The sequence below is a fragment of the Dipodomys spectabilis genome, unplaced genomic scaffold (assembly GCF_019054845.1).
Source record: "Dipodomys spectabilis isolate Male_0828 unplaced genomic scaffold, ASM1905484v1 ptg000120l, whole genome shotgun sequence".
NCBI classification, from domain to species: Eukaryota; Metazoa; Chordata; class Mammalia; order Rodentia; family Heteromyidae; genus Dipodomys; species Dipodomys spectabilis.
The window spans coordinates 4,866,353-4,876,888 of record NW_024870797.1 but is presented as its reverse complement, the minus strand read 5'-3'; positions in this window follow the sequence as shown (position 1 = coordinate 4,876,888).

The following is a 10,536-nucleotide window of genomic DNA, read 5'->3' as shown; positions in this document are numbered from 1 at the left end:
CTTGGTGTCTCCCGATATCCAGTATGCAGTCTCTTATTAGAGTCCCTGCTTTAATTGCTGCTATTGGCAACTATCCTGTAGCCAAACTCTAGCCTGGACTGAGGTTGGTGTACAGTTTCTTATTTCACAAGTAGGAGTTGTCTCTGGTGTTTGCAGGTTGGGATCCACTATGATTCAGTGCACCATGTTGGGGCATAGTTGGATTCTGAAGTCTTCTGATATAGGGGTGTGGCTGTACCTAGATTCCCACAATTGGGAAATAACTCTGTTTTTAAGGCCTGTCTATACCTTACTAATGAATCAAAGTGAAAAGATGAATTCTCTAACCAGTTTGAGTGACCAGAAAAACTTTCTGCTTTGCAAAATTGGAGTCTCTGAAGCTCTCTGCGCAGTTTAGATTGGGCAGCCTTGGGATGGGGTGGCTGTGTAAACTAAAACAGGTAGGGAATGTTTCTTTTCTGCCACCTATGATTGTGCAGAATGGAGGACTGCAGCCTATTTAGAATCTGTAGCATTCTCTGATATGGAGGGGTGTCTAGTACCTACTCGAAGGCCAGTCTGGAAATACACTTGGCTTTTAAGATCTGTCTGTCTTGTTTTGTTTTGTATTCCTTTCAGTGAGATTTTAGAGAATTTTGGTTTTGTAATTTCAAGGTGCTCCACTGGCTGCCATGCTAGGTTTGGTTGGAATGTGAACCTTGTCCTTCTCACTGCTGTGCAGCTGGGCTGCTTCCCACTGGGCTGCTCTTTTGCCACCAGAGCAGGGTGTTGTAAGGGTATAAGATTCCTTTGTGGGCTGGGAAGGTGGCTCAGTGGTAGAGCGCTTGCCTTGCATGCCTGAGGCCCTGGGTTCGATTCCTTAGCACCACATAAGCAAAAAGAAAAAAGCCAGAAGTGGCGCTGTGGCTCAAGTGGTAGAGTGCTAGCCTTGAGCTGAGGGACAGTGCCCAGGCCCAGAGTTCAGGCCCCACGACTGGACCCCAAAAAATAAATAAATAAATAAATAAAAAGATTCCTTTGTCCTTTTGCAAAATGACACCACTTTTCCAGCAAGTGTTTCTGGCCAAGTACTCTGGCAACCTATTTGCCACTTTCAAACATGTCAGTCTTCTCAGGGGAAGGGTTTCCATCCAGAATCTTCTCTGGGAGTGGGGGACAGTGTGGAGGAGAGGAGAGGATGTTTTTGTGGGGTACTCAAGGTTCCCAATGATGCTTCTGACCATTCACAATGTGGTGAATTGTCTCTGCATTTGACTGGCTGTCTCAGCTGTGGGCTGTCTTTTCTGTGTTTTCCAATATTGGGTGTTTAAATTCTCTGATACATGCAAAGCGTTGGCCTTGGCTTCTACCACTGCCTCTGCCCCTGCTACCAACAGCACTGTCACCAGCATGCACTGATTTCTCTCTTATGCAAGCAGTTTATAATTTTTGGTGTATATCTTTGTATACTTATAGCTTACTTGGTGTGTGACTCATTAGATGTAGAATGCCTGATAGGGCCCTAAATCTCTGCTTCTTCAGGGAGAGCTTAGGTTGTTCCCTGTTCTCTTTCCACCACCTTCCTCCCAATCCTCCATTGGTTGCCAACTATACTCAAATATTCAATCCACTCTAATTGCTGGCATCCATCCAAGTCCTAGACAGGTGGGTATCGAGCTGCTTCCATACACAGACAGATCCAAACTTCAAGGAGCTAGTCTGTGCCTACATGAGATTAGGGAGCAGTCTAGCTCCAAATGCAATTTTAAAGAAACCATAGAACCATCCTCTTCCCTATGCCATGCCAAAAATATTGTCCAATCCCTACTACAATGAACACTATCACAAGGGCCCCGGCTCCCACAGCAACTTCCATGGGGAGTACAAACAGGTTTCTGAGAGCTACAGCCCACACAGGATTTGAAGAAGCCAGCATGATCTGTGGCTTATTTGACAATAGGGATTTAGCAGAAGGCATCAAATGGCTCAGGACAGCCTGTGAGGTGTCCAGAAGCTCCAGGGCCTCTGTTCATCAGCCTGGCTTGGAGGGGCATCCACATGGAGTGGCCCATGCACTGGAGTGGCCCAGTACCACATAATCACACATGTGACTGCCTCTCTTGAAGTTACACTTTAAGATCATGCTATTTCCAGCCACCACTGGTGGTAGAAGCTCAATATTGACAGTTAGGTATCCTGTGGGGGATAGGTGAAAAGAGAGGGGAGGTGAGAGTCATTGCTAGCTGACCCCACTGGATGAAGGAGAAATGGCCACTGATTAACTGTAGGGGACACCCTCACACTCCATCTCTGTGACAAGCTCATAGTGGAGTGCCTTGTCTTCCTGGTGCTCACTGCTGTCTCCTTTTAGCTGCATCTTGGCTCCGTTGGTCCCAAACAGGAAGAACATTGTGGGATGAGTTTCCCTGTTGAAGGAGACACCTGTCTCACCTCCAGGGAGAACCTGCTGTGTGTCCACTGACATCTGGTCCACATGGATACCAGCTATTAGAAGTCCAACACATGACTGATTCACAGTAGCTCCACCCCTTTGGAGTCCTGCTTATCCCATCCATTAGGTTTCCTGGCACACAATTGGCCTTAAGTCTTTCAAAAATGGACTTGTATGATCAACCCCATGTCTCCAAACTGCTTTGCTTACAAAGGGCCTCCACCCATCCAACCCCACCCTCTGAAGCAGGGTCATGAACACTGGGATCTAGACACTAAGCATTCCATCCCAACTTTTTAGCATTACTTCTAGATAAACTCCTAGGGAAAGCCCTGGTAGGCTGCCATTGGCTTAACAGCCTGCATTCTTATTGTAAGTGCCCTAATACCCACAGGAGGGCCAGTCCCACACTTGGTGATGATGGAGGAAGGAGTGGCAATCTGATCTTTAAGGAAAAGTCTTGGATTTATGCAAGCATCATGTCATGTTTCTTGTTCACTAGTTGTTCCTGGGAACAGCTGCTCATGGGCCATACCTTGAAGACATAGCTCCCTAACCCTGGACATCCAGGCTGGTGAGACTTCTTCCCCTCTTCTCTGTCCCCAATCTCATCCCAGAAGGTGCCTACTCCTACTTGGTGGGAGGGCATTTTTTGGGCTGGTCACCCAGGCTGATCTGATTGGCTTCCTGTGATTGCTGTCCAACCACTGACTGTCAATCAAACAGACCAATTGAGTACAACTTCCTCAATGAGAAAACTAGCCAGGATGTGTTTGATAGTTTCAATTGTGCAGGTTACCCCAGGCAATTGAGCCCAGGAACCTGACCCTTGCCTAGATCTTAGTGAATGCACCACTCCAGCAAGAAAATGCAAGAATTGATTTCCAAAAGGATCAGTCTGAAAACTGGAATCAGACTGGATGCATGGGGCTCCAGGCTGCATTGTCATGGGCTAACACACACACACACACACACACACACACACACACACTAGTCTGGGGTACCCCCTCAGTGATCTTTAACTCAGACTGAGGTCAGAGCTCATGGGGAACCCAAGAGCCTCTCTGTATCAAGAAAGCTAGCTTGCTGGAAGGCTGGAAGACCCACTTGTTCCTATCTATGCTGTTAAAGTAACAACCTTGTGCTCAAAGATGCATCAGTGAGATGTCAGTTTAATTCCCATTAAGAGGACCAGTGTAGAGGTAGTGAAGAGTAGTGAATATGTGAGGAAGGGACAGGGAAAACCTGATTCAGGCTGAGTGACCCAGCTCCCAAAGTAAGGCTAGACAAACAAAAAGCCCACCTTCAGAAGGGGGGACCCAAGGGAGCTCAGATCTCTGGGGCTAGCCAAAAATGTAACAGGCACTGGACCAAGTGCTTCACATTCATTCGTTTACTTGGGACAATCCTAAGAGAGTGTGTGTGTGTGTGTGTGTGTGTGTGTGTGTGTGTGTGTGTGTGTGTGTGTGTGTGCACCAGTACTCAGGCTTTAATTCAGAGCCTTGGAGATTTGCTTAGCTTTTCCACTCAAGACTAGGACTCTACACTTTCAGCCATGTCTCTACTTCTGGCTTTTAGCTGATTAATTGGAGTCTCACAGACTTTTCTGTCAGGGTTGGCTTTCAATCTCCATCTTCAGATCTCTGAGCTGGGATTACAGTCATGAGCCACACTACCTGGCTGAGTTGCTATATTGATTTCCACCTCTTGAAGGGAGTCAGAGAGGTGGTCACATGACTCTAAGTAGCAGAGCTAGGACTCATACCCAGCTCTTGCTTCTCCATGAAAAGTACAAGATTGTCACAGACTATGACTAGGGTCACTCAAACCAAATTTCCATTCTCTAAAACATCAAGTGTTCTGCTGTGGGAGTTACTAGCAGGTACCATGTCACCTCCAGGAGACCATGTGGATGCTTTCTGGCACCTCAGGAAAGGTTCCAAACTGAGGCTTCGCTAAAGAGCTCACAGCACCCAGCCTTCTTCCTGGAGTCTCCTATTTCTGCCACCCATGCAGCCAGCCAAGCCTCCCATCTCTACAAAGTTTACACAGAACCTAACCATTTTTCTCCTCTGCAACCTCCCTAGCATTGGCATCATCATGCAATGCCTGCCTTGCCTCACTCTCTCTTTGTACTACTTCTGTCCCTGCCCACCTCTCTGATTTCATCTTTTCTGACTCTCCATTATCATTTCTCCTTTCCAATCACATGCAAAGGTACATCCTTCAGCTGCTTCCACCTCCCAGAACAATCTTTCCTTAGATACATGTCTCAATGTCTCTGGTTTTCCTTACTATCTTTGGATAGCTCTTTTCTATTACAACTATTTTAGATTTAGAGAGTTTATGTTACCATTCTCTTACTGTTTATCCCACTTCATTATTTTTATAATGGCTCTATAATTTCCTGTCTTTCCTTCTCAGCTATTGACATCCTGTACCTCCCTTACCTCCAACTGAGAGGAAAGAGAGATAATTTGTTGTATTTTCTGTGAAAAATGTTTTATTTGATTGTTTATATCTTCTGTTTCTTTGTAGAGTCTTTCTGTTTTGATATATTTTCACATTATGTTTGATCACTTGGTCTGGTATTTTTACAATTGCTATCTTAAATTCCTAGCCAGATAATTCTACCATTTATGTTGCTTTCCCCATTAAAGACCATTTGATGATTGTCTTTCTTCTTGACAGTTGAGATTTTCATAGTTTTTCTTTGCATGCCTAGTTATTTTTGTTGGGGTCCTGGACAATTTAAATACTTGAGGTTTGGTTTGTATTCATTCTCTCAGTATGTTGAATTACAATCTGCCTGCTAGAATTTATACTTTTGCTTTTCCAAAATAGGTATCTGTAATGCTATCTGGGTATCTAGCCAACTTAATGTGAAGTGAAAAGAGATGAGTCTTTACCCAGTCTCCCCACAACCAGAAGAACTTGGCTTTGTGTATCTTAATCACAACTTTATCCTGAGACTGGAGAATTGACGTCAGTGCTTCATGGAGCTCAGTAAATATTTATTGAGCTGATGAAAAGAATGCACAATATGTACAACATTTTACAGCTAAGGAAACCTTTAGTTCTTATCCCAGCCATGACCTTCACTACATGAGAGCATCTAATATGCAAATGAAAAGCCTGAGGCTGGGGAATGACTTTATCTTGGCCACAGACACTAGGCATGGCAGAGAATTCCTTTAATACTGCATCCAGAATCTTGCCTGCCTTCACCAGGAATTTCAATTAAGTTCAAGATACAGGCAGACAAGAAGTACCACAGCAGAACCCCAAGATCTAGTGCCAGTCCTAGGATTGGAACTTAGGTTTGAGCCTGAGTGTTGTCTGTGAGTTTTTCCCCTTTCAAATTAAAGCTCTACCATTCAAGCCACAGTTCCACTTCTGGCTTTTGGATGGTTAATTGAAGATAAGAATTTCATAGACTTTCTTGCCCAGGCTGACTTCAAACCACAGTCCTCAGAACTCAGTCCCTAATATCGCCATTCAGCAGAGAAAATGAAAGTGCAGATTAGAAGATGTTCAGTTGAGAACTTTTGCATGGCTATTAGAAGCCCTGTGCTTGATAGGAAATGTACTCATTACCTTACTCATGTAACGGTAACCCCTCTGGACAGTATCTTTACAATAAATAATATTCCCTTCTCATCCCCACACACTGTCCTCCAAACTGTTACTAGACCAATGACTTGGAAGCAAAGGTGCCATCATATGGACCAAAGAAATGAGTCACAAATGCCAGCAGAATGCATCCCAGTGTCCATCACACCAGGAGATGTGGAAAGCAGCAACGTTATTCCAGGCCTGCTTAGTATCTGAAGCACAGAAGTGTTACAGGGAACCCAGGTCCCCATCTTGATATCTGAGGCCAAGAGTGGGCCAGTATGTGAGCCAGCTGTCTCACCAGATCAATCCAGTCCTTTTGGGATAAAGGAGTTTTGCTTTTTTTCAGTCTCTGGGATTCCCACCATAATTGAAGATCTGAAAGAACATCAAGAAGAGAGTCCTGTTACCCAGCCACCACCCCAGGCCAAACTCCTTGTCCCTGGCAGAAGGTTAGTTTACTGTTGAGTTCCAGGTACCTGGGGCCCTGCACAGTCTTTAGACATCTCCAGCAGCTTGGAAATGCCTAGCCTTTCCCAACCTTCCACTCCTCCAAAACTTCCCCATGTGATACCCATTTCAACAGAGGCAATGGAGGCTCAGAAGCTCATTATCTTCATACCTATGTATTATTTATCATTATTTATTATTAATTGGTATTTCATTACTGATAGTGACATGAATAAACTATTAATAAGGCTTGAGAGACTGTCTTGAAGCTCATCCAATATCCTGCAAAGGTCAATGTTGGCTATTTTTCTTTGTATTTTATGAAGGGAAGACACTGAGGTCAAAGAAGGTTCAGGGGTAGTTCAGCCAACCTTCTGACTTCTGAGATGTCTGATAGGAATAATAATGACTGAGAAGCATTTTTGTGAGGTACAGCATCCCAGGCTGACAACAGGGGTCAGGGCTGTGATAGCTACAAGATGCCAGTGGATCTTCCAGTTAACAGCTCCCAAAGCTTCTGTTTGTCCCACATTCACATTGGGGACCAACCTGACAAGATAATATTCACATGTGTCTTGTACATGATGCCCATCTGGGTCCTTGAAGATGGCTGTGTGACTGCCTACCACCAAACCATCATCCCTTGCACACAATTCCCTTTCCTTTCCTTCCTAGGTTTAGAAAGTCCCACTTCTCAGCATCCTTTGCACGTTGGTAGGGTCATGTGACTGCCTCTGGGCACTTTAATATAGGTCCAGACTGTCCCCTAGAGCCTTCCTCTGATCTCTTCCTTGTCACATGAGTGGCTGGAAAGGGGCAAAGTCACCAAATGGAAGGAGCCTGAGTACTTGATGGCCATCCCTAATGAGTATGACATGAACAGAGAGAAACTTCTGCTGTGGGGTCCTGAGATTTGGAGTGGTGTGTTACAGTAGCTATTCAACTGATACATCCCACTAATATGTGACACATAGTAAATACTCCATAATTTCTTGGTGGGGGAAAAATAGGAAATAGATTAGATTAGTTATTTAGCAAACCCATGGGCCTGGCTCCACTATCAAACATGGAGTATTGGGGAAATGGACTAAAGGAGCTAAATGAGTAGCAAAATAACTCTGAGCCAACATCATGAATTTGAACAAGAAATGTTAACAGGGATGTGGGGGAGAAGGAATTCTATTGCACATTGGAGGGACTGTAAACTAGTACAACTACTCTGAACAGCAGTCATAAGGTTCCTCAAAAAGAAAAAACTAAATATAAACCTTCCCTATGATACCACCATACCAGTCCTGGGCTTTTACCCAGTACATGACAAGCCAGGATACTGTAAAGATACTTGCATATCCATGTTAATTGCTGCACTATTTAAAAAATGTAGTACTTACATACAATGAAATTTTACACAACCATTAGAAAGAATAGTATTATGTCTTTTGCAGGGAAAACCTAGAACAAACTCAGAGAGATCAATGTTGTCTCTCAAATGGGGAAGTTAGAACTAATATACACTAAGATATGGTAAATTATATAGATTCTGGTTATTTACATTCATTGAAACCAAAGGAAGATACCTTTAGGAGAAGAACACAAAACAGCACAATGCCTATGTGCAAATAAATATTATTTATAGAAATGAACTTCAGGAAATGCAAACACACATTGTATTTCTTTATTTCTTTGTCTCCCTTTATTTTTGTCTTGTTGGTTCATTTCTGGCTTTGGGAAGGTAAAAGAAGGCAGAGAAATGGAGAGACAAAGAGTGAACAAATGCAGCAGTGGTATTCACTACACACTATGCTGAAAATTAACTGTACAATTTGTGTGTGGGGATGAGAGGGAGAGAGTGAGGGAAGGAGAGATATTGTCTAAAAAATGTACTCATTACCTGACTTAAGTAACTGTAACTTCTCTGTACATATATTTACAATAACAACAGAAAAAATGGGAAAATGAAATAAAATAGGCCACCAGAAAAAATGCTTCATAAGCAAGAAGTCTTTGAGTTAATTGCTGGGGTAAAGCTATATGCAAAAATAAATAAATCTTCCTTCCTTACTTTCTTCTTTCCTTCCTTCTGTCCTTCCTTCATTCATTCATTCTTTTCTATCCTTCTTTCTCCTTCCTTTCGTTTCTTTCTTCCTTTCCTTTCCTTTCTTCTCTTCCTTCCTTCCTTTTTTTATTTTCTGTTTATCCTGTCCTCTAAAGGGCACCAACTGGTCTGGAAATCTTTAAAGAGAATCTTCTCTATAACAATGTTGTTTTCCTGACCCTATTATGTTAACTATGAAATAAATGAAGTAGGCTAGTGTCTCCAGACCTATGTGAAGCTTAAAGGAAATTACATGATGGTTTTCTAAGGCTGAGGCAGGAGACTTGAATGGCAACTCTCTTGTCCACTGGAGTTATAAGACCTGGTCCAGAAGCCATCTGTAACCTTTATGGAACATAAAAAACTCTCAGGACACTTTTGGTTGTTAGCAGCAGAGGCCAAGGACACAGCTGAATCACTGATCAGGCACTGACAACCTGCCTACCCCTTCACCCCCAAGGATCAGTTTCCCATTTATCACTATTATCTAGCCTGATATACCATGAATAGTAAGAGGCCAGCAAACTTTTAGAAGGTGCTGGAGTAAACACAGGAGTTCTTGGGCAGGGCAGGTGAGTCATCAATGATCAGGACTAGCCAGTGATAGCTGGGAAGGAAGATTGCCAAATATCCCAAATACCCAGCACTTACCACACCTTGCCTTCAACTCCTGTCCCCAACATGAACCTATGCCTTCCAGGGTCCAGCTGTGTTGCTATCAGGGAGAACTTATCCTTGTTTCCAGGGGAGTACCTTCACTGTCCTCAGAACTCCTGTCCAGTCACCAGGGAACACCTCTCCTGTGTCCAGGGGAGCAATATTCCCTTTTCTACCCCTCCACCCTGCAGTACTTTCTCACATTCCAGAATGCATTTTGGTTTTGTGATACAAGAATTGGAGAAAACTGTCCTTTGCTGACACTCCTACAGAACATTTATTCTGCCCAGCAAACACATGCTTAACTGCACATGCAGAGTGACTTTGGGGCTTTGAGCACATGTAAACATTAGCCTATTATGGCTGCTCCATTACTGAGGACTAGGCACCCAGGGGGCTCATTGGCCCTAACTCCTATGTCACCTTAGACCTCCAGCACAGAGGCGTAAGGACATGTTATGCAAATATTGGGTGAGTAGCAAGAGGACTGAGGTAGAGAAAGAGGGGACATTTGATCCCCATATCTCAGGGCTCCAAACTGCCTGCTTCTATGGGGGACAGAAACCCTGTGCCTACAAGCCAGGCCTGAGACACTGTTGCTACCAGTTTGTCACTGGGGACAAGGAGAGTAGTGTCAGGAAGTGTCCCACCTGGTCTCAGGATCTGCATACTGCAACTTAGAATACCAAGGAGAGTGTGCCTAGTTTGTAATTACAAGGGGGGGTCCAGAGCAGCAGCACTCCTCTGGAACCCATGACAGAGGCAAGAGAGAAAATGGGATGGGATTGTGTCAAGCTTTGGATTTCTAATCTATTAAGTAGAAATTGGGATGTTTGCCATCCAGGAAACATATGCATAGTTTTAATGCATCATGTGTGGCTAAACAGTGTCATTCCTTACTATAAATGTAATTTCTAGCAAGATGCACAAATCTCAATTGACCCATGATGAATATATATTGAATATATGTATATACATGTATGTATATATAAATATGCATAGCAGTGTAAGTAGTGGAAAAACCTCTCATGCTCCTCAATTGGAAGGATCAACATTGTGCAAATGTCAATACTGCCAAAGGCTATCTACAAATTCAATGTGATACTTTTCAATATTCCAACCTCATTCTTCAATGAAATAGAAGAAGCTATCCAAAAATTCATATGGAACAATAAAAGAGCTGAACAGCAAAAGCAATCTTAACAGAAAGAACAGTACTGGAGGAATATCAATACCAAATTTCAAACTCTGCTACAAAGCCGTAGTAATCAAAACAGCTTGGTATTGG